Source organism: Narcine bancroftii, chromosome 1 (assembly GCF_036971445.1).
Source record: "Narcine bancroftii isolate sNarBan1 chromosome 1, sNarBan1.hap1, whole genome shotgun sequence".
NCBI lineage: Eukaryota > Metazoa > Chordata > Chondrichthyes > Torpediniformes > Narcinidae > Narcine > Narcine bancroftii.
The window spans coordinates 100,722,574-100,746,748 of record NC_091469.1 but is presented as its reverse complement, the minus strand read 5'-3'; the positions used below and the strand labels follow the sequence as shown (position 1 = coordinate 100,746,748).

Below are 24,175 nucleotides of genomic sequence, written 5' to 3'. Positions count from 1 at the left end.
GTTTCTATTTAAAGCTCCTTTTTATATTTATGATCAAGGTTTTAATTAAGTAATTTAAAACAAGACTCATATTTTGATATTATTGATTCCAAGACACCTTCCTGTATTTGGCAGAATAAAGGCGATAGGCTAAATAAAGAAGTTGTAAAAGCATGGGGACTTGGCATTACCTAATCTTAGATCCACTATTGGGCAATTAATATTCCATATATCATATTCTGGATTTATTATTCTGGTAAACTTGAACATTTGTCATGGGTAAATCTGGAATTGAAATCAGTCAAGGAATTTTCGATAGTTTTGTTATTGGGAGTTAATCTTATTTTTCACTTACCGAGGTTAGTAAACTGATAACTGATCCTATACCAAAGCATACATTACAGATATGTTTTCAGTTCATGAGGTTTTCTGATTTAAAAAATTTACTGTATCTTGCTTTATTCTATCTATTTATCTTTTCCAGCCATCTGTGAATGATCAAGTTTTTTCCTTTTGGTCAAGGGTATCGTATACTTTCGAGATTTATTCATGAAGGTTATCTGATGTCCTTTGAACAAATTTCACACAAATATGGTTTGCCTAATTCGTATTTGTTCAGATATTTTCAAATTAGATATTTTTTGAATGCTGTATTACCTAATTTTCCCCTGCTGTATCAGTCAGATATGGTTGGTGATTTTTTTCTTTAAATCCCTCTTTGAAGCGTTTAATAGCAATCATACATGATATGTTATTAAAATTGCCACCAGTTTCAAATGAAAAATTTAAAAGGGCGTGGGAGCAGGAGCTCCAAAATTCTTCACCTGCAGAGATGTAGGAAAAGAGTCTTAAAGTAGTTCATACTTCATCGACGTGTGCTCCACACTCCCTTATTCAATTTAAGGTAGTACGTAGGGCACATATGTCCAAGGACAAGCTTTACCATATTTTTCCTCATTTTAATCCTATCTGTGATTGGTGTAATTCGCAAGTGGTTTCATTGTCCCATGAGTTTTGGTCCTGTCCAGTTCTGGAAAGATATTGGAAAGATGTCTTTGCTACTCTTTCAGCATCCTTGCAATTTATTTACAATCAAATTCCTTAACTGCTCTTTTTGGAGTTTTATGGGCAGATGTAGGTCATTGTCCAGCTTATGCTCATTGGATGATAGCGTTTACCACCCTGATGGCTTGGAGAGCAATTCTTCTTCAATGGAAAGACCCCATTCCACCTACTACTATAGTTCAATTGTTTTTTTCAAACCGTGGCCTATTTGAACTTAGAGAAAATTAGAAATGTTACATTTGATCCCTCTGTTAAATTTGAAGAAACTCATATGACATAATTTCTAATATTTTTGTTGATTTATTGTCCCTTCCTGATACCATTAAATTTCTCTTTTGGATGAAGACCAGGCTTCTTACATTTGATGAACGCTGATCCAAGCCTTTCCACTATTTTCTGGGTTTTTTTTGTTTTCTTCATTAGATCAGAACAAGGGGTTTTACTATAATGAGAATGTTTCTTTGCTTTTTTTTGATTGAGTATGGGAAGTTGAAGTACTATTATTATGTACTGATTATTGAATATTGTAATCTTTTAAATTATGTATCCTTATTCTCTATGTGCATTGTTTATTGTATATTAAAATTAATAAAAAGATTTAAAAAGAAAGAAAGAAAACAAGACAATAATGTAAATTGTCCAGCATTATTTGGGGTCTTTTATTGTGAGTCATCCAGAGCATGCACCTCTTTAGTTCAGGGTTAAACACAGAAACTTTAGTCTTCTGAATGCAATGATTATGCTGGCCAGACTACCATAGCAGAAAGTGGCTTCTGCACTTTTGAAATTAATCTTGAACCTCCCTCACCCACCCCCACCGCTGTGGCTGGGCTTTGACTTCCTCATTGACTGTGAGCATTTACACAGCAGTGTTACAATGTTGAATGGTAACAAAGAGAGAATGGTACAGGCAGAGTAGGAGGAGGTAGCCTAGGAAGGTGAGATGGACGTAAATGAGGATCACAAGACAGAGGAAATTGGAAAGGTAGTCTTTCGACAGGCAGTTCCAGGGGTCAGTCACCAAAGGCAGGAAGATGGATTTCCAGAAACTCCAGTTATGACATTGGATTAGAAGATATTCAAGGGGAAGGATGTGGTCAATCAATGTCCTAGGATTCTTTGTGGTCTGTTGCGGTGTGATTGTGTTCAGACAGGAGAGTGGGGGAAAGTGGAGGTGGTAATTGTGGGACTCACTTGATCAAAGACTCATGTCTACTGTGATGAAATACTTTGAGAGGTTGGTCATGGCCAGAATTAACTTGTACCTAAGTAAAGATCTAGATTCACTGCAGTGCTCCTACCATCAAAATCACTTCACAGCAGATGCAATATCATTTGTTCTCCTCTCAGCTCTGGATCACCTAGACAACAGCAACACATACATAAGGCTACTCTTCATCAACTACAGCTCAGCCTTCCACACCATCGTACTCTCAGTGCTGGTCAACGAGCTCCAAAACCAGGACCTCTTCACCCCAGCCTACAACTGGATCCCTGACTTCCTCATCAGTCAACCACAGTCAGTACGAATCGGAAACAATATTTCCTCCTCACTAACGATCAACAGAGACGCACCTCAAGGATGTGTGATTAGTCCACTACTCTACTCGCAACCAAAAAGAAGGCTTCATGAATGCTTAATGAGGAATTTGAGGAGATTTGGGATGTAACCAAAGACTCTTGAAAATTTCTGCATTCTGTCTGATTGCATCACTGTCTGGTGATTCTGTCTGAGGGGCCAATGCACAGGTCAAGAAAAAAAAACTACAGTAGGTTGCAAACTCAGCCAGCACCATCATGGGCATCAGTCTTCGCTCATCCAGGCCACGCCCTCTTCACTCTGCTACCATTAGGAAGGAGGAACTGGAGTGTGAAGACGAACACCCAGCAGCACAAGGACAGCTTCTTCCCCTCTGCCATCAGATTCCTGAATTGACAATGACATAGACACGACCTAATTTCTTCTCATTTTTGCACTGAAAAACAACAAATTTTGTGACATTGTCATGCAATAAATTCTGATTCTGTTAGAAACAAGAAGGGATTCAGAAATGTAATTTTTCAGGAAACATTGCTTCGCTTTTACATTTGCTGATGGAGCCCTCACCTGTATTTCCTCCACTTTTCAGAGTTCTGCTTTCAATCCAATCCCTTCAAATAGAAGAGAGTGTTCCTCTGGTCCTCACCTTTCACCCTATCAGTCTCCCCATCTAACACATCTTCCAGCTGTGATGGGGTCCCCCCACTCCTCCTCTTTCCACCTTCTGCACTGACCACTTTATTCATGTATCTCTGTTTCACTCATCCCTCCCCACCCACTCCTCTCACCACTGGCACATTCCCCTGCATCTGTAACCATTGCTCTTACACCTCTTTCCTCACCACCATCCAGGACCTAAACACACCTTCTCAATGAGGCAGAGATTCATGTGCTCTACCTCCAACTTGGCTCAACTACATTCAGTGCTACCAATGTGGCCATCCCTACACTGGTGAGATCAAGCAGAGATCAATTTTCAGAACATTCCTGATAAGTTCCCAGTTAAATGTCATTTCAATTCCCATTCCTGCACTGATCTGTCCTCAGCCTTTACCACTGCCAACATGACGCCCAGCGTAGAGCACATTACTTCATATTCCACCTGTGTAGTCTGCATCCTGATGGTGTGAACACTGAATTTTCCAATTTCAGGTAATCCTTGCCTTCTGTGTTCCCTCCCACCCTTCCCTTGTTTCAGTCACCTCGATCCTACCATTTAATTTCTGTTTCCAATACATCTACTCCCCAGCTTCTCATAACCCATATTCATTCCTCTCCCCTTCCTGATGACATCCATCTACTACCCTCCAGTTCTCCCCATCTGGTTCCATCTGATCTTCTACCAGGAAAGGGAGAATTGCTGGAACTGAGATGGACATAGTCTCAGTGTTGGACAAAGTTCAATAATTCCATTTTATGTGTGTTTGAGGCCACGGTAAACCTGGGATTATTTTAACCATTGGTTTCCCCGCTCCCCTCAGCAGCTGCACACCCTGATTTGAATATCAAGAATTGCAAGAATAATAAAAGCTTGAATAGTCCAGTTGAGGTCTGATGTTATCTTGATTGATCATTACCTGGAACCTGATTATCAACCTGGTGATCACTGGAGAGACAACAGAGAAAGGTATTTCTGAAAAGTGAGGTCATGGACAATTTAGAGATGTGATGATAAGAGGGAGGGTATTTAGACAGTGGAAGGAATTGCAGCTCATCACTTGACACCACAACTTGCAAGAATGAAGGCATTTTCCCTTCTGGGGCTGTTGACAGTGTTGTGTGTGGTTGCCCTCCATTCTGCTGGGGCAGGTAAGTGATTCCAAGACTAATTCTCACTTCATTCACAAATTGATCACAGCCAAGTCCCAGAATAGTGCTAAAGGACATAAAAATGCTGGAGCAACTCAGCAGGTCTCAGTTCCTCCAGCATCTTTTGTGTTTTTACTAAAATCACAGCATCTGCAGATTTTAATGTTTCACCCAGAATAGTACTGACTCCCCAGGGTTGGATTGTAGGAGAGAGGGTGAGAGTACCTCGACCTACCAGATAAGAGCTTTGGTCTATACGGCCCTTTCCCAAAAATAGTAAAGGAGGAGACACCTCTGTCCAAACGCAGTGCATGCAGCAGCACTGAATGTGTTGAGCCAGAACAGCAGTTCTTCCTAACAAACAGTAACATCATTAAACATTTAGAGGGACGGAATCAATGAACAACCTGAAGAGTCTCAAAATATTCAGGCAGCTTGAGGTGGTAAATGGACCAAATTATTTGTTGCTCCCATATAGTATATGGGAATAGGTTCTCCAAATTAGTATTTCCTTTCCTGCTAGAATTTGATGAAAGGGGTGATGGCTGACAGAGGGAGACAAAGAAGCAGAAGTTACTAAACTCAACAGTGGAACATAAAGCAGAGCCCAGAAGAATTAGTCCTTTCTTGGAGCTGAGACAGTCAACAAACTTCCTGCACTGCCTGGGGTTGCTTTTAACTGACCTCATTGATATCAAATTGGTACTGGTAAGTTCATCAGACATGAGCTGAACTCCAGCATTGAGTCTGTTGATCTTCTTTCCTGTTGTAAGCTTTGCTTATGCTGTAACCTGGTCACCTTCTGTAATCCAGTCCGCTCATCACACAATGTTCTGAGATCATCAACATTTTGGCAATTCTATGCTCAGCACAGAGGACCAGGCAGTCATTTAGGAAGTACACTCCGCATTATTCCTTGTTTTGTTCATCCCAGAGGAGACCCTGCGTGAAGAAGATGATTCCTACTCCAACCTTGTTGAGCTGAAGATGCGAGAGCTGGGTAAGTGTTCACATGTCATTTGATATCTCTGCACCCACTGTACCACACGAGAGGGTCTCCACCCTCCTGACAAATAGGAAACTTTCAAGTTCTAGGGCAGCATGGCCCTGTTAGAGTGATGAGTGAGGCTGGCAGTATTAGAGAATCCTGGTTGATGAGTAATATTGAGTTTCTGGCCAGGAAAAAGGAGACATATGTTCAGTGAGGATGGCTGAGAATGAGGAAAATCCTAAAAGATAGAGAATATCAAGAGCAAAAAGGTAACAAGAGAAAGAGTAGTTTCCCTTAAGAATTCATGTAGTAATCTGTGTTTGGAACCATGGGAAAAGTACGAGATCTTAAATGAATGTCTCTTTACCACTGAGGTGATCGTTAAAGCTTGTGAATTCAGGAAAGAGATATAATAGCCCATAACATGTCAAGATTACAAAATAAATCAAACACCACAGCATAAGAACAGGGATTTGAGCCACGAGGCAACTAAGATATCAATTTGATCTGCAGATCCACCTGGATGTGATGTTTATTCTTCCATCCCTGCCTGTTCACTTGCCTGTATAAATATCTCTTTAACATTGCATCTACCACTTTCCTTGGCAGCACATTCCAGACAACAACCACTCTCCTTGTCAAAAGCTTTTCCTCATGGATCTCCTTTAAACTTTCATTGTCCGACCTTAATCTTATGCCCTCCAGTATTTGAGATTTTCACATTGGGAAAAGGACTCCTTCTACCCTATCAATGCCTCTATCAAGTCTCTCCTCAATCTCTGATGCTCCAGAGAGAACAATCCAAGTCTGTCCAATCTCTCCATATGGCTAATACTCATTAATCAAGGCAGCATCAAGTGAACCTCTTGTGTGTCCTCTCCAAAGCCTCCACATCCTTCCTAATATACAGCGACCAGACTGCATACAATACTCAAGGTTTCCCAGCCAAAGTTTGACTTGCCAGCTTTTATACTCAATGCCCTGATTGATGAAGACAAGCCTGCCACCTACTTTCTTTTCCACCCTGTTTACTTGTGTCACCACTTTCAGGGAGCTGTGCTGCAAAATCCCTCTGTACATCAATGCTCTTAAAGGTCTTGCTGTTTAAGGATCTTGGTCCTAGTGATCTTTAAGTGCCCAGGTTACAGGAGAGATTTCAGAGAGACTGGATCTATGTGCATGTGGAAAGGCAAAGCCTGATTAAGGTAGTCAGCATGACTTTGACATAGGAGATCATAGCTGACACATTTGAAGAGCTGACCAAACGGATTGATAAGGGCATGCATCTTCTTCAGCAAGGCCTTTAATAGGGTCCCGCAGGATAAGAAGCCCTTGAAGGTCAGATCCCATGGGACCCAGATGAGCTGGCCAAGTGGATGCGATAGATTAACAAGACAGAAGGTGTTAATGGAGGACTGATTTTCAGATTGGCAGCCTGCATCAGTGACTGTGCCACAGGGCTCAGTGCTAGGCTCTCCATTGTTCGTCTCGAGAGTGTAGGTGGAATGATCAGTACATCTGATGACGACACCCAAACTGGTGGTATGGTGGACTGTGAAGAAGGTTGTCTAAGGCGACAATAGGATCTAAATGAACGAGGAAAATGTGCAGAGGAATAGCAGATGGCATTTAATGCAGATTTTGGGAAAGTGAACCAGGGAGAAGAAGCAAAGTGAATGGCAAGTCTCTGGAGATTGTTGAACAGAGAAACATGGTGATGAAGGAATCGTATGACATGCTTGCCTTCATCAGTCAAGTCATTGAGTTCAGGTGTTGGGATATGTTACAACTGTACAAGACCTCAGCAGACAGTACAGAGAACAGTATTGGAGACAGTACTGGGAGACATCACCCTGTGGGAAGGATGCAAGTAAGCTGGAGAGGGTGCAGGAAAACTTCGCCAGGACATACCTGTGACTGGAAGGTTTGAGTTTAAAGATAGAGAGGCACAAAGATGTAAGAAAAATTGAGGATTATGAGCTGTGAGGAGGGAAGGGTTAGATAGATATGGAGTAGATTGACATCAATCAGAACAACCTCATAGGTCTAAGGGCCTTTACTGTGCTGCATTGTTCTATGACACACTAAATAGGCTGGGACTGTTTTGTGATAAACTGAAGGAACCTCGGTGCTGATGTTAAAGAACTGTCTAGAATTATGAAGGTCATAGAGATTGTAAGTAGTCGCAATCTTTTTCCCAGGGCCGAGGAGTCTTAAACGAGAGGAAATCTTTTTAAAGTGATGGAGAAAATATTAAATGGGATGTAAGGGGCAGGTTTTTTTACAAAGTGGGTGAGGAATACATGGAAGGAGCTACCAGAAGTGTAGAGCTGGATACAATTATAATGTATAAAGACGACTGGACAGGTACAAATGTAGGAAATATTTAGAGGAATAGAGCTAAACTTAAGAAAATGGGACTATCTAAGGCAGGTATATTGATTGGCATGGATGAATTGGGCCAAAGGGCTTATGAACTCTATGACCCCTCTCTGGCTGCACTCTCTCCGGGAACCACACTTGGGGACAGAGCCCTAGATTGGAAAAGGGAATTTGAACCAACACCGTGGGTGGGACCTTCTACCCAGTGGCATAGTCCAAATTCATTTCTTACTCAGATTCAGACTGACCTTGGAGTTGGGCAGCTCACCTCAGTGAATGTTCCAACATTTTTGGGACTGGGATGGAATGGAGAAACACCTGGAATATCAACACAGGGACCTCTGTTGTCTAGAAATAACACCAATGGAGAAGGGTAGGATTGGACAGGCTGATGTGTGAGTGTGAGTGAGAGGTGGGGAGGGGGCACCTCTCTGTCTATTGAGTTCAATGTGCTGATTGATGAAGGTTCCTGGGGTTTCCATTGGTGGGGAACCTGTCCTGACCACACATGACTGGCTAAATCAGGATGGAAAACTAATGAGGAGCAGCACCCACCTCCCCTAAATCTTCATCCCAGATCGGTGATGGTGTGTGATTTCAGAAAGGTGAAAAATGTTAATCTATTGCAGATCATCTCTCTTCAGTTTGGGATGGGTGGTGAATTAAGCTGGGTGCTGGGGCTGAGATCCTTAACACAATTCAATGATCTGCCAGTGCAGATGTTGTTTGTGTTAGTTGAGCAGACAGGAATCAGGAATTACATTCATAAAATCAGCACCAATAAATCCAGCATGGAATCCCAGGAATCTGCTCAGTCAGTGAGTGAATAGTGAGAAAGCAATTGAAGTGTTCAGATTGAGAATCTGAAGGAGAATGTAGAAGGATTTTCTGATTGAGGTAAAGCAAGGTTGTACAGGACATATCTGGAGCATGAACACATCTGGAGCAGGTGGTCTGAATGGCCTCCAGTGATGAACTACATAGATGTTCTTCTTTAAATATTGGGAACTTTTGGATATAAATTACCATCTGAGGAACCCATCTGCACCGTTAACTTCAACGCTATCTATTTCAGATCAGATGTTGCGTGAGTTGGACTCAGTGAATGAAAATGCAGGTAAGATTCTGATTGATGCTGATCAAGAAACAACTCTTGGTGCTCACACCTCACTGTTCTATTGTAAGAAACCATCCCCAAAAATAAAAATACTAGGGATTCTGATTTAGTTCCTAGCTTCTTTCATGCTGCTTTCAATTGAATAATCACCCACCTGATGTGTTTGATACCTCTCCTCCATCCATCCATCAATCTGCAAGAGGGATTCTCAGCAACCTGTCAGACTAGACTTCAGCTACCAGCTTCCTTCATCCTAACTATGGTGATCCTTTGGACAATATTAGCCCCTCTTATACTGCAAAGTCACAGTAATCCCATAGACATGACCTAATTTAGGAATCCGACTTGTGTGTTCACTCTGAACAGAAAAAGCCGGCTCTGTGAGTCAAATACGCTCCACTACTGAGACTACCTACCTAGGTGGATTGAAGAAGGGTAAGTCTAGACCACCCCCCCTCCCACCATTCACCTTGCAATTCTTTCACACAGCACTAAAAAAATGGATAAAACCTGACTTTCAAGCTCTGTGTAAAAGGGGCTATTGATTGGAGGGGGGAGATGAGGGGCTTTGGGATGATGTGTAAGATGTTGTATAAATGGAAATCATCCTTTACCAGTGGTTCCCACATATTAACCAGCGCCATTCTTGTCCTTTTTTTAGATCTCACAGAGAAACGATTCATTGGTGGATTAATTAGTGGAGTGACAAGTTTGAGTAAGTTCTTTGCTTCAATGAATGAACTGAAATAAAAATGAAATGACTGTCAGAAGGACCATAGTGATGGCATCACAACAAGATCAGATATTTCTGCCACCCTGGGACTGTGACTCAGTTTGATGGCTGATGTCCCCAGTCACATCTTTTCCATTCTACTTACATGTAACATTATATTTTCATGCACTGAACACTCTATCTCTCTAACAAATCTCCTGCCAACAATCGCAAACTATGAACTTTGAAATAAACCATTGACACTGTGTGCTTCTCCATTTGAGTTCCTAGATGATCTCTCTTGCTTCCATAACCTTTAATATTTCATACAACTAAATTTATTTGAAAAGAATTGACATCTCTTTAATATTAATTTTTGGCACCAAAAAAAATCATCTTAGACTCTCCTGACAACTCTTCCATAAATAACTCATTGTTGTTCCCTAATTATCATCTTTGAATTGGTGGAAACAACCTCCAAGTGTAACCTGTTCAAACCTCTCCACAGTCTTAAAAGTCTGTGGAGCATAAAGCAGAAAGACAGGAGAAAGTATTTCTTAGACAGGAGAACAGCTGATGGAAATCAGATTCTGCTCTTTGTTCCTTGCAATTAATGATTCAGGGTTGGGTTTGAAGAATTTCAAGAGCGGCCGTTGACACCAAACTTGTGGTGAGCGGGGATAAACATGGTATGTAATTGCAAAAAGATACAGACCGGCTTGAAGAATGTGCAGACAAATTTAAAACAAAGTGATATAATATTTATAAATTGTATGATTGAAATTATATATATATATATGTTGTATAATTAAAATTAGCAGAACCATGCAAAAGAGAAGTTGGTGAAGTGCAGGAGATACTGAGAGTCAAAGCACCATCAGCAAGGTTATTGTGTATTTTCACAAAAGAACAACTTGAATGTTTCCAGGATTGAGGAATTCCAGGTACAAATTTGAACTGGAGTGGATCTAGTTTTTCTCCTTGGAACAAAGAAGGTTGAGAGGGGATTTGATGGAACTGTACTTACATGCTGATCAGTTTTGCTACAGTGCATTAAAGGAAGCAGAAGCTCACCGATCGGGAACAGGAATTTAAAGAAAGATGCACAAGATACAGGGGGAACATGAGGAAGAAATGTTTTAAGTGTAGTGATAATCGGCAATTTCCTGCCCATAAGTGTGAGGAAACAGTCTATTAATGCTTCCTAAAAGGAAATGGATTCCTCTTGGAGCCAAATAACTTGCACAGTTAAGAGGTAAAAGTAAGAGAAGGTGACTGAACAGATAATAATCTATCTCTCCCCAATACACCATCTCCTAAATCAGGAAACAGCCCAGTGAAATGTATGGTATTTTTTCTGCCATATGATAGAATCCAACACATAACATTTAGGGCAATGTTTGTAGTTTAGAGTGACAGGAAATGTTTTAGAAATGAAACTCATGTTTGGGACAAAAATTCTGAAATAAAATGGCAGAAAGATACAAAGTTCTCCTATTTTTTTTTAAATTAGTTGGCAGAATCGCATCACACTTCCGGAAGCATAATATGACAAAGTAGAAGATGCTGCTCCCAACCAGCCATGTGTGAGTACCAGTCATTCTCTCTCTCTCTCTTTTCTCACGTGTTAAATTCAGCTACCTAATGATTATCTTATGGAAATTTCCTTTTTCTCAAAATTTCAATTTTTTTGAATATTTTATTTTGTTTTCTATAGAGTCCACCAATTCAAACAACCAATACCATCTTTTCCAAAATTCATACAGCGTACAGAGACTATTTATTTCACCCCCCTCCACTCCCAAACATATACAGGTTATACAATACAAATACTAGTGGGGTTCACAGCCCCAACCGAAACCTAAAAGAAAACAACCTAGCTAGCTAATTAACAAAGGAAAAAAAACTCAAACTAAAAGAATGAACCTCACCCAAGTCATGTCCCACTTCCTTAACTCCATTCCTTTCCCTGCTGGGACAGATTTTTATAGTGTCCATATTTCGAAGGAAGGGGGAACTAGACAATCTGGATCCCCATGTTTTTCATATATGGTCGCCTCACTTTAACGAATGTGTCATGTTTTCTCATTAGATAGTAAGTGATTTTCTCCAAGAAAATGCAATTCTGCATTTCCATATTCCATCGTGTGGTATTTAATTGGGGGTCAGACTTCCACGTGACCGCTATACACTTCCTGGCTACTGCCAAGGCAACTTCCGTGAACTGAATTTGATATTTGCAAGTCTAAAACTCATGTTCCCAATATCTCCCAGAAGGTACAACTCCGTATCTTGTGGAGAATCCACCTTTGTAATTTTTTTCAAAATATCAAGGTCTTCTCAGAAGGGCCCACCTTTGTACATAGCCAGGTGGAGTGGACAAAGGTTCCAATCTCCACACCACACCTAAAGCGCATTTCCGAAATTTCCGGCTTTGATTTATGCAATTTTTGTGGTGTGAGGTACAGTTGGTGCAAGAGGTTGTATTGCACCAACCTGTATTTTCTTTGAAATTAATTTAATATCCCGTTTATATATAAATTCTCCTGCTATATTTTCACCAACTATGTGTAGTTCAATTTGTGCCCTGGTCTAGCCACCACTCCCATTGACTGATGTGCCCAAGTCTGACTCCCATCTCTCCCTCGACTGTGTAAGCCCAGCTTCGAGCCCTCACTTTTGAATATAAGTTTACACACATTATCCTGTCGAATTAGAATCTCCACATTACTACATCTCGGGAGGATCATAGACAGTTTTATTTTTTCCCTTAGCAAAGATCTTATTTGCAGATAGCAGAAGAATGTTCTATTAAACAAACCATATTCATTCCTCAACTGCTCGAATGACATGAGCTGCCTTTGTTTGTAACTGTCCTTGATACATCTGATCCATTTCTGGCACCAGGTGCTCAGGATCTTGTTACCCAGAGTCCAGGGTAACTTGTCCTGGGTCAAACACCTTTTAGGGGATATCCCTATCTTTCATCCAACTGATTTTTTCTTTGCCATATCTAAAGAATATGTTTTAGTTTGAGGTTTCCTGTTTTCTTTGAAATTAATTTAATATCCCGTTTATATATAAATTCTCCTGCTATATTTTCACCAACTATGTGTAGTTCAATTTGTGCCCTGGAGGGAGGGGAGCTCCCTCAAAGAGTGAGGTGATAAACCTTGCCTGGGCTGCCCAATGATATTTTTTGAAATCCAGTAGTTTAAGCCCTCCAAAATTGTAGTCCCATGTCAACTTTTCCATGAAGATTCTACCCACTTTACCATTCCTCAGGAACTTTCTGGCACACTCGCCAAGAATTTTAAAGAAACCTTGAGGCAGTGTAATGGGTAATGATTGACAAAGGTACTGGAGTCTTGGCATCACCTTCATTCTGACCCAGTTAAATCTGCCCATTAGTGTTATGGGCAGAGTCCTCCATCTACTGGAGTCCAGTCCTCAATCTACTGGAGCAAAGGGAGATAATTAAGTTTGTTCAAATTACATAAATCTTTATCAGTTTTTATTCCCAAATACTTAATGCCTTCTTGTGGCCATTTAAATTGACTTTCCTGTCGATATTGTCTACAATCCCCCTTTATCAAAGGTGTAATTTCACTTTTGTCCAGATTTACCTCATACCACAAAACCTTCCCATAACCTCCAGTGTGTTCTTCAGCCTGGCCAACAATCCCTCGGGGTCTGTCAAATAACTAACACATCATCAGCACAAAGGTTGATTTTGTGCTCCATCTGACCCACCATGAACCCCTTTATGTCTGGATCCCACCAAATGGCTTCCACCAGCAGCTCAATTGCCAGTATAAACACCGCTGGAGACAATGGGCAGCCTTTCTCACTGGACTGCTCAATGGAAACCTGCCCATTTATAATAACTTTTGCTTGAGGTTTATAGTAAAGTGTCTTCACCCAGTGAATAAATGTTTGACCCAATCCAAATTTCCTCAGGACCTTAATCAAAATGTTCCACCCCAGTCTGTCAAAAGCCTTCTCCACATCCTGAGATTTAGCCACTCCCGGATCGACCCCTGACTGTGCCAGATGCATTATATTTATCCATTTAGCTATGTTTGCTGACTGCTTCCTTTCTACAAATCCATCTTGATCTGGATTTGTTAATTTCACCAAATATTTTGCCAACCTGTTAAGCCAATTATTACATAATCAGTATTTAATAACCAGGTAGGTCTATATGAAGTGGGGCTCAATAGATCCCTGCCTTTTTTGGGTATCACCTTGATGATTGCTGTTGAGAAAGACTCTGGGAGGGTATGTGTCTCTGCCGCCTGATCCACCACCATCATAAGTGGTGTTAGTAGATTTTTGACCTCTTTATAAAATTCAGTGCAGAAACCATCCACTCCTGATGATTTGACAGCTTGCAAAGAGCTCAGGGTCTCTACGATTGCCTCTTTAGCAAAAAGGGGCATTCATCCCCTCTCACTCTTCCTGACCCAAATTTGGTAGGTCTTCAGGAAAAAACTCTCTTCCTTCTTCCCCCACCCCCAATTAGTCTTTATCCACCCCAGAACCAATAACCAAATTATTAGCGCCAATCTCCCTCTATTTTGAGAAGTTCCCAACACTCCCATCTTTGACTTGTACTTCCCTCCCATTCTGTGAGCTCTCTATACCTCTTCTGTATTTAACATATACAATCCCCTTCAAACATAGCACTCTGGTCGTCCCCACATTTTCAATATTTACAACCCATTCTTCCCCTGAATACCTCTTTCCTCTTTATTTACATTTATATGATGTCTCATAGTGGTGGCAGGTTCTTACAAAGTCCATTGCTTCCATTAGGTTCTTAAAAAACCTTCTTTCCCCTCCCACCCTTACTATCATCAACGTTGCCGGTTCAAAGAGAGTAAATTCAATTCCTTTTTCTTTCAAATTCTTTTTTACCAGATCAAACTCCCTCCTGCGCATCATAAATCCTGTACTTGCATCCAGATAGAATAAGACCTTCCCCTTCCCCCATATTCCACTGCCACCCCTTGGTTTTTTCCACCACCACCCTCAAAATCCTCTCTCATCCTGATAGCACAGGAGTCTCACCAGCATAGGGCATGGCCATTGATGTGGCTGTTGGTGTGGCCATTGGGACAAGAGACCATTGGGTCCATTCTCTTTCCTAATTGATTCCTATTCCAGTCTGGGATCCATTTGTACAGGAACTCCACTGTGTTTCTCCCGTCATTCACCCCCACAATCTTAATTATATTCCTCCTATTAATATTTCCTAACTTATCTATTCTCTCCCACATCTTTACCCCATCTCTTTCCCACACAATAATTTCATTCCTTCCCCCCCCGTTCAATCTTTCTTCCCTCTTCCCTTTCAATTCTCTCTTCTGTTTCCATTACCCTTTCCATTCAGTTGTCTAACCTTTCTTTAATTGCTCCAGTGTCCTTAAAGTCTTTTTTATTTGCCCAATCGCCTCTAGTATTTCCTTGGCCTCTTTTGTCAGTCTTCCATCTCCATATGTTGTCTTTCTTCCATCCTGTGCTCTTCTACTTCTTCATCCTCCTCCAGCTCCCTCCTGATTCTAGAATGCCCCACCACGTGTCTTTCCTACCACTCTCCCTCTGACTGCATTACCCTGTAGTCCACCAGGCCTGACAACTCAGACAATCATTGACGCTTCGGACCCGATCTCCTTGCATCTGGGGGTTGGAGTGATCTTACCAGGTAAGTCCTAAATTTCTCTGGCATCCCTCTTCACAGCCCATTGACTCCATCTCTCTGCTTCTGCCAAAGTCGCCGCAGTCTCTATTTTGGTCTGACTCCCTTGGCCTTGAGCCTCCAGGTTTCTTTCCGCTGCTGTCGTCACTGCCAACCCAACTTCAGCCTGGCTCCACTACCCTCACCTCACTGTATCTTGTGTTGTTGCCGGTATCACCACCCATTCCTTCTTGGCCCAGGTCCTCTTATCCTGAGCCATCAATCTCCCCATCCTCACCAATGTCACTGCTATCTCTATTGCCATCCTCTCCTTCCTGGCCCGACTTCTTATTTCTGGGCCGTCATATCTACTGTGCCCAAAAGTACTCCCAGCTCTTTGATCGTGTCTTCACTGTGCATCTTCCTAGGCTTGCCTTTCTCAGGCTGCCCTTGCTCACCTGTGATGGGCCAAGAGGACCCCAAAACCCAGCAGCAATAGAAATTCATCAAGAAAAATTATTACTTAAACAAAAGTTGCTTTTAATTATCTTTAAACATAAAAACAGGATCAAACTTTAACAGTACTATGAGCTTAACTTAACCCCCTTCTAATTCTAAGTGTACATGTATGTAACGTGTGTATAAATTCAGAAAAGTTCTTTAATTCACAGTCTCACTCCTCCAAGTTCACTAGTTTTCAGGCAATTCTTATAGTGTGCACAGAATTTAAAATTTATGAATCTTCACCAGGCTTTGTTGCTTGAAAGGTAAATGGTTACCACTCAGGAAGGATCTTGTCAATTTTCAGAGAAAGATTTGTTGTTGTTGTTCGTTGGACACAAACTGATACCTTCTGGTCAGCCACTTCAGTGTCTTGCCAAAGAAATTTGCCCCATTTAGGTTTTCCAGATGATAACCACTTTCTTTCAGGTCACCACAGAGTTCCTTTTCTGTTACCCTTATCTCAGGTGAAACATTATACATTCAGCCATCTCTTCTTATATGGACCACAAGAGCTTTGACCAGGCTGAACTAAGAACTCACAACCCATCTTCAAAATGGGAGTTTTCCACAAGCTTACCAGCTTACCATGTTCCCGTCCCAGCTACTGCTGCTGAACTGTTGAACTGAATTCTCTCTCTCTCTCTCTCTCTCTCTCACACACACACACACACACACACACACAGAAAAAACCACATGATCCTCTTACAACAGCAAACTGCATTCAGACAGACTGCAGCACCAGACCTAATCTTCTGAGTTGGTTCACCTGTTGTTTTCCAAAGCAATAATCCATTGCTCCACAGCATCTCCAATTAAAACCTACTTGTGTAGTCTCCATAGGCATTCTTCAAAGTTTTGCAAAGGCACCCAGAATCACCATTTACTGTCTGACTTGAGCAGAGCTCTGGCATTTTAAATGATATCTGTGTTGTGAAGTGTTTATTTGTGGCCTACACTAAAAAAAAAAAACCCACAATTTATCACCTTTAAAACATATCTATATACAATATAAAATATAACATATTCCATCACACACCTCCTCCCATGTATTGTCCTCCCAATGGGAGGTCCCTGCTCAGGTGCCGGCATTGCAGCCGTCACCATCCTCAGCCTCTGGGTAGGCCCTCCTTGACTTCGCTCCCTCTGCCATGAGGTTAAGCCCTTTACACTCTCTCTTCTTCTACTTTTCCCTTTTTCCAATTTCTTTATCTCTTCACTGCTTTCTAAACTATCCTATCTCTCTTCTATGAATTCTTATGGAAGGTTTCTACTCCATAACCTCTCCGTTCTAATCTTTTTAACAGGGAGATCTCCAACTTCACTAAGCCTCTACTGCTGCCATTTTGCCTCCCCATCAAAATTTGAACTTTATCAGTTTCCATCAGATCCCCCTTCATCTAATCTCAGAAGTACTTATCTCTCAACTAACCTCACAAACTGACCATTTGACCATTTACTTTGCTATTTATGTTTCTGTAAATATCAGGCCCACCATTTCATACTTTAAAAAAAACCTGTACTTGAAAAATGATTAAATTCCTGTAAAGCGCACAATTTCTAGACATACACATTTCTTCCTAGTGACGACTAAGTTTAACTTGCCTGCATCATTTCCTACAATTCAAAGACATTTCTTGGTTGGAAAGTGCTGTGAGATGTGTTATAATCATTAAATCCTCAATGGGAACTGTATAACTTGCTATTTCCTTTTTGTAATGTGGGATAATTAGATATTCTTTGTACTTCCTTCTGGTTGTTTTCCTTTGTGTATTTGCTTCATTGAACTGCATCTTCCACTTGCCTGCCCATCCTGCCACTAATTGGTGTCTCCCATCCCTGTCAGAATGTCAGAATGAAGTCCTCCTGCAATCCAGGAATAAATTTCACAGCCTTTTCAGCCTCTTCATACAATACTAACTTGCCAATCTCGATATCAAGCTCATGAACCTTTTCTGCACCCTTTCCAGCATAATGACATCTTTCACACAGCTGGTTGATCAGAACTGCACACAATCCTCCACGTGTGGTCTCACCAACATCCTGTACATTTGTAACATAACATCCCAGCTCATGTACCCAATACCCTGACCGATGAAGGCATCACGCCAAACAATATCTCCATCACCCTGTCTATTTGCGGCACCACTTTCATGGAGGTTGTGTTCTGTAATCCCTATGTCTCTCTGTTCTACTACACTCTCCAGGGCCCTATCATTCACTGCAATTCCTGTCCTGGTTTAACCTCCCAAAGTCCATCACCTTCCACTTGTCAGTGTTAAATTCCAGTTCCCATTCCTTGACCAATTTTCCTATTTCCTATTTCATTGCAATGAAATATTTCCTATTTCATTGCGATTCTATATCACCAATTTTGGCAACATCTGCAAAATTACTAACTTGGTCATTAATATAGATGACAAACAACAGTAGACTCAGCACTTGACCTCTGTGGCGCACTACTGGTCACAGGCCTCCAATCTGAATAGCATCAAGCCAATTCTATATCCAATTGACCATCTTATCATGGATCCCATGTGATTTGACCTTCCTTACTAGACCATGTTGCAGGTCTTTGACAAAGACCTTGCTAAAATTCAAGTAGATTACCTCTAATACCCTAACCCTCATCAATATTCTTGGTTACCTCTTCAAAAAGCTCAATCAAATTCACTACTCGTGATTTCCCATGCTATTCCCAAGAAATCCTTGCTTTCCAAAATGCACGTTGATCCTGTTTTTTTCCGAATCCCCTTCAGTAATTTACCCATGACTGACATTCAGCTCACTGCCTGTAGTTCTCTGGCTTGTGCTTGCAACAACAGTAGCCACTCCGCAGTCTTCCAGAAGCTCACCTGTGGCAAACGATGATACAAATATCCCGGTCAGGGGCCCCACAATTTCTTCCCTAGCTTCCCACAATATCCTAGGATACCCTTGATCAGGCCCTGGGGGTTCATCAACCTTTATGCATTTTAACACCACCAGCACAGTTGACATCACGGTTGGTGTAGCAGTTAGCACAATGTTTTTCCAGCTCAGCGATGTGGTCTGGGTTACGAATCCTGCACTGACGGTAAGGAATTTGTAAGTTCTCCCTGTGTCTGCGTGGCTTTTCTCCAGGTGCTCCAGTTTCCTCCCACCATTCAAAACGTACCGTGGTGTAAGTTAATTGGGTGTAAATTGGGTGGCACAGACTTGTGGGCCCAAATGTCCTGTATTTTTAAATTATAAAATGGTAGTTCTGCCTCACCTACAGGAGAAAATAATCTCAGGGTTGTATTAACACCATGTATGTACTCTATCAATAAATCTGAAATCTGGGAATGAGAAATAGTAATAATGTATGAACATGATTAATAAAAACTTCAATGACTGTCTTCACAGCTCTTTAATGATCATCAATCAATCATTTGTAATAAGAGAGTCGGGGTGGGGGGGGGCATAGGGAGGGAGCAAGGAAGTGACATTGAGGTTGAGGTCACTAAATCAGCCATGACCTTGGTGGAAGGCAGAACAAGCCTCAGGGGTTCAGTGGCTCCTGCTCCTCCTCCTGATATCCTCAGCAGGTTTAGCGTATACAGATCCTCATGCTTGCCACACCAGTCAACACGGTCCCCATATCCTAATGTCTTTTGAATATAAAAATCTTTCAGACTTTTTCCCCAACTTGGTCCTAAAAGGGTGATGACTTTAGTTGTGACAGTGGCCCTTAATTTTAGATTCTGCAGTCTGAGGAAACAGGTTCCCAGCATCTACACTGTCACTTCCTCCTGAAACGTTGCATCACCTACACCTAGTGTAACTAATATCGGCTATTTCTCTCTCATGCAGTGTGACCTGGATAGAGGGACCGCTTAATGACTGCTGAAACTCTGAACTACAACTCTGGCTCTTCATCTGCATGTCCTGAAATTAAGGAACTGATGATCACGGTTCAACATAAAGTCTGTGCTGCTAACATAGGAAGCGCTCTGCATGCGGTCAGTGCCACTCTGAGACACTGAATTACCTCAACTTAAAGGGCACAGATGTGAAAATTAAAACAAACCTAATTGTTCATAATTTAAAGTATCAACTGTCATTTACACTTCAGGTCATCCAAATGTGTCTGAAAACATCAAACGTTTCAATGCTAGATGTCTAGGCTGGGCACTGGGTAGGAGCCTGGAAAACACTACATTTAGATCCAACAGTAGCAGTTTAGATCCAACAACTGCTCCCCCTGCTGCTCTCAAGCTCTACAACCATGTACTCAACCAGACTCGATTCCACCAGCATTTTGTGTTTTCACTTAGATCCAACAGTACTTGGCTCCCATCCATTTTGCTTTTGAATTATTGACAGATAAAGTCCAGATTCTGTATCATAACATTTGGGTAATCCTGATGGAATCAGTGTATCTAAGTTCTCCTTACTATGCTTGCCAGTATGCTAAATATAAACTAATCTTGCGCTGCAAAGCATTTAAAAAAGAATTAAAGTTTAATAAGTGCATGAACCAGTTATTTCTCTTTTTTTCTGAGGTGTATTGTTACTTTTGGTACCCCTTTGTTCATGTTACTACACCACAGCAGTCTCTGGGCAGCATTCCCACATTAGCCAGTCCCCGTCAGGGGCACGGCTATTCTCTTCCTTTCTGTTCTCAGTATTCAGTCACCTTCCCCAGAAACCCGAGAGAATGAAGTTGTTTCTCAGATGTGATTCAGTGGAAACCCTGTTGTCTGGAATCATTGTCCAATGGTAAGGGATGTATCGTTTAAGAAGGAACTGAGGAATTTCAACCAGAGAGGCAAACCTGTGGAATTTCTACCACAGAAAGCAGTTGAAGCCAAATCATTGAATATATTTGGGAAGTTTCCCAGACACGTAAGAGACTGCACTCTGGAATGTGGAATCTCTTTTGATTGGACCCACTTTCTACAAGTTGTCACAATGGGCAATCACAATGGCCCCAGTTGTCCCTGACTTTATATCAAATGCCTTTATTTCTATTTTTGGCATTAATTCACCCACCTTGTTCTGAATGCAGCTTACCAGATAGCAGGCTTTTGATAGATGCTCAGTAGAGCTAAGACAATGAATTTGAAACAAAGGGTTTAAGCTGTGAGCCAAATCCACTGAGAGTGGGGTCTCGTGAACAAAGGGTTAACGCTGAGAAAATGGGACCTAGAGCACAAAGAGTTAATACTGTGAGGTCTAATGAACCAAAGATTTGAACTGAAACAGTGGGACCCAATGAACAAAGGATTAGCAAAGAGAAAGTGGGGCCTTGTGAACAAAGACAGTGGGACCTAATGAACAAAGGGTTATCACAGAGATGGAGTGGCCTGGTGAACAAAGGGTTAACAGATCAACAATGGTAATCAATACAGAAATGTTTAACATTAAAATAGTGTTACCCCAGGAACAAAGGGTTAACACAGAGACAATAGGATCCAATGAATAAAGAGTAGGACCTAATGAACAAAGGATTAACTTTGAGACGATAGAACCTGTTGAACAAAAGGTTAATACAGAAATGTTGGAACCAATGAACAAAAGGTTAACATTGAAATAGTGGAACCCAATGAATGAAGAGTTGAAACTGAGCAATAGAACCTAATGAAGAAAGGGTTAACACAGAGATGGTAGGCCCCAATGAACAAAGGGTTAACATTTTGATGGAGGGACCTGGTGAACAAAGGGTTAACATTGAGATGGTGGGGCCTGGAGAACAAATGGTTAACATTGAGACGGTGGGACCTAGGGGAAAAAGGCTTAAATCAGAGACAACGGAACCCAATGGGTTAACACTGTGATGTAGGCTGGTGAACAGATGGTTAACAGGGAGACAGCAACACCAATAGACAAGGAGCTTCTGCTTCACCACCATGAAACCAGCAGAGGAACCCCTGCCGTGGTTGCAGGAGCGGTTTCAGTGCCAATTGGTATTTTGGGTCGAAACCCTATATCTGGACCCAAAGTCTGCACCAGCATCACACAGTTACATGGTTTACCAACGCAGAGCCCAGCTATTTCTCAGGCTTGCAGGAAAGTCCTCCTTCACATATTTTCTGTAGAGTTGGCTCCCACCAGTCCGTTGCTGTCCCAAAGATGTTTGCTCATATACAACCCCTTCCTGGGAGCCAGTGTGATTTTGAGCCTCGAACTCCTGGACACTGATGCCAAATCCCCAATGCTCACCAAATGATCACTGTGATTACAGACTTCATGGTAATTTGGTGTCAGACGTTTAGATCTGTGCTCAGCTTGTGGATGGTTTGAGCTGAACTGGTCTCGTGCAGCTGCAGAGACTGCAGAGGCACTGGGGGTGAATCCACGGACACTCAGTGATTCTTTTCCTTCTCTTTCTCTGTCTATAAGGGGTGCTGGGAAATGCTAATGGGGAATCTTTGTTTATGGCAGACTAAAGGGAATTTTATGTAATATGACTTTTTGATTTTATTGTATGAAAATAAATAGCATCTGATCTGAAACAATGTACAAGAGCACAAGTTAGGCTGGTTAATAGATTTAATAATTCAAAGCTACAAGCTTATCTCGCTGATGCCTCATAGCTCCACGGCCCCAGGTTCATGCCTGACCACATGCCATGTGGAATTTAAATATTTTCCGAACAAGGAATCTTTTCTTTCCTTCTCCTCCCCTCCACCCCAACCTCCTCCCCTCCACCAACACCCCCCCCCTCCCCATCCTGAAGATGAGATGGTAGATAATGTGTCAAAGGATCACAGGGATGTTGATGGGTTTGCGAGAGAATAGTTGGGAAATGGTGAGAGTTTGTGGGAGATTTCCTGCCAGCCATCACTGATGGACCAACTGGCCTCCTTTTGTTTCCTGAGATGAATTGTCTCAACATATTTTGATCACAATGCAACAGTTCCGTGAAGAATGAAATGAATTTCGTTGAACATACCGACATGACTCAACTGATTTATGTTACTCTGTGCTGCCTCATGTTATCCTATGGGGCAAACCCTCTGATTCTCCTCTATCACATTGGGACGATTGTCTGACCCACCTACCACAATGAGGCCACGGTCTCTGACCTTCCCCTCAACAACTTCCACATTTCATCGGAATCCTGTTTTTCAATAATTTTCTCTGGAGGTCAGCTGTACCTTTCTTGAAGTTTATACTGCCATCAGGACCTTCGTGATGCCATCATCATCACCCTGTACAAAAACCAAGGCGAAAAATCAGACTGTTCAAACTACAGGGGAATCACGCTGCTCTCCATCGCAGGCAAAATCTTCGCTAGGATTCTCCTAAATAGAATAATACCTAGTGTCGTCGGAAAAGTTCTCCCAGAATCACAGTGCGGCTTTCGCGCAAACAGAGAAACTACTGACATGGTCTTTGCCCTCAGACAGCTCCAAGAAAAGTGCAGAGAACAAAACAAAGGACTCTACGTCACCTTTGTTGACCTCACCAAAGCCTTCGACACCGTGAGCAGGAAAGGGCTTTGGCAAATACTAGAGCGCATCGGATGCCCCCCAAAGTTCCTCAACATGATTATCCAACTGCACGAAAACCAACAAGGTCGGGTCAGATACAGCAATGAGCTCTCTGAACCCTTCTCCATTAACAATGGCGTGAAGCAAGGCTGTGTTCTCGCACCAACCCTCTTTTCAATCTTCTTCAGCATGATGCTAAAACAAGCCATGAAAGGCCTCAACAATGAAGACGCTGTTTACATCCGGTACCGCACGGATGGCAGTCTCTTCAATCTGAGGCGCCTGCAAGCTCACACCAAGACACAAGAGAAACTTGTCCGTGAACTACTATTTGCAGACGATGCCGCTTTAGTTGCCCATTCAGAGCCAGCTCTTCAGCGCTTGACGTCCTGTTTTGCGGAAACTGCCAAAATGTTTGGCCTGGAAGTCAGCCTGAAGAAAACTGAGGTCCTCCATCAGCCAGCTCCCCTCCATGACTACCAGCCCCTCCACATCTCCATCGGGCACACAAAACTCAAAACGGTCAACCAGTTTACCTATCTCGGCTTCACCATTTCATCGGATGCAAGGATCGACAACGAGATAGACAACAGATTTGCCAAGGCAAATAGCGCCTTTGGAAGACTACACAAAAGAGTCTGGAAAAACAACCAACTGAAAAACCTCACAAAGATTAGCGTATACAGAGCCATTGTCATACCCACACTCCTGTTCGGCTCTGAATCATGGGTCCTCTACCAGCATCACCCACGGCTCCTAGAACACTTCCACCAGCGATGTCTCCGCTCCATCCTCAACATTCATTGGAGCGACTTCATCTCCAACATCGAAGTACTCGAGATGGCAGAGGCCGACAGCATCGAATCCACGCTGCTGAAGATCCATCTACGCTGGGTAGGTCACGTCTCCAGAATGGAGGACCATCGCCTTCCCAAGATC

The 24,175-nt window shown here is 42.0% G+C and overlaps 1 long non-coding RNA gene across 1 annotated transcript; it reads left to right on the top strand.

Annotated features, from left to right (window-relative positions):
• Positions 1 to 9,542: 9,542 nt before the first annotated feature.
• LOC138741118 (uncharacterized) lies at positions 9,543 to 20,208 on the top strand. The gene is made up of 3 exons (XR_011343350.1): positions 9,543 to 9,598; positions 11,109 to 11,181; positions 19,611 to 20,208. It is a non-coding gene; the product is annotated as an uncharacterized lncRNA (long non-coding RNA).
• Positions 20,209 to 24,175: the final 3,967 nt, after the last annotated feature.